We start from the raw sequence: 1,478 nt of genomic DNA, 5'->3' as shown, positions 1-1,478 counted from the left end.
AGGGAATTGAGGGAGTTCTGTCTGGGGCTTTTCAGCAGGCACTGGAGGGTAAAATGGCTGTATTGGAGCCCCCACCCCACCTCCAGGGGGTAGCCCATCCACTCACCCCACCCTCCAGTGCCAGCTGGAAAAAAACCAAACTGAGCTGCCTTCTCTCATTTGCGCCCCTCCCATTATGAAGACAGACCCGGGTGTGGAAGGAGGGAGGGCCAGGGCTAGGGGGGAACAGCTTTAGACTCACAGATGCTCCAAATTTCAGCTGGATGCCCAACCTCTGGCACCCAATAGCAAATGTCTGTTGGATCCAGAGGACTGTTGTAACTCATGGCACTTCCTGCAAAGTGCCACGAGTTACAGTGGGGAGCTGCACTTCTGTTTGCACCCAGTGAGGCAGCAGAAAGCTCTTCACTACCTGAAGAGAGGCATTGGTAGAATGACCCTGAGAAAGAGCTAAAGGAAATAGTGCTTTTGGAGCTGTATGCACAATGGTCGGTTTTGTCAGCAAAGAAACTGTCTCTTTTTGTTTCATTCCTCCTGTGCTCAGGGAAGCAGGACTTTGTACACACTTAGAAAATAACAAAGAATAGCCTTAAGTAAATATCTGACTCTAACATCAATTTCTCCTCCTAACTGGCATAGACTGCAAGACCCCACATTTTTGGCTAACAGCTCCAATGAAAAAAGATAATACAAGCAATCCTGTAAGTAGCCATCAGAGTAAATAACATGGTGTAAGGAAAGAAGCAATAATTATCATCTGCAATATGATATGGAAAAAATAGATGCATAGAAATTATACATTTTTCAAATTATGCCTACTTCAGGGGACAGGAAAGAGTAACATTTAAATATGTATTCCAGATTGTTACTGAAAACCCAGTACCATTCAATCTTTTGAGAGACCAGGCTACAGCCCATCTATGTTCAGGACATGTTTGCAAGCTTAGACACAGAATTCAGGTACAATTACAATTCCTTAAATGACTACCTATTTTGTATACCAAATTATATACAAATTAGATACAATCACAGTTCCCTATATTCCTCCATTCCCTTTTAGCAGGTAAAGTATTACTACCACCCAAGTCATAAAAAGAGGCAAGAGTCAGGTCTATAACCCAACCTTTTATGGGTTACACCCTAAAGCAGAAGAATAGGCACTTGTCTCTATTCCCATCTAGCTACCAGTATAGATTCTCAGTTATACTGGCTGGTGGGGGAGACAGGAGGGAGCAGGAAAGTGGCATGCAGACTGCAACAGGTTGTCTAGAATTTGCAGAGGTCTTCCCAAAATTTCCTATTTATACCTAATATGTGTGTCTTATTTAAATAAATATTCTGATCAGCTTTATTCAAATGTCTTTGTTTCACTGAAGCTTTAGGACTTGGACTGAACCAGTTTTCCTGTGGACTTGTAAGATGCCAATTGGATGGGGTCTGCGTCCGGGTGAAAAGTACAGGTCTGGGAAAGAGGACTT

Source organism: Alligator sinensis, unplaced genomic scaffold (assembly GCF_000455745.1).
Source record: "Alligator sinensis unplaced genomic scaffold, ASM45574v1 scaffold349_1, whole genome shotgun sequence".
Classification (NCBI taxonomy): Eukaryota; Metazoa; Chordata; order Crocodylia; family Alligatoridae; genus Alligator; species Alligator sinensis.
Note: the sequence above shows the minus strand (reverse complement) of the source record.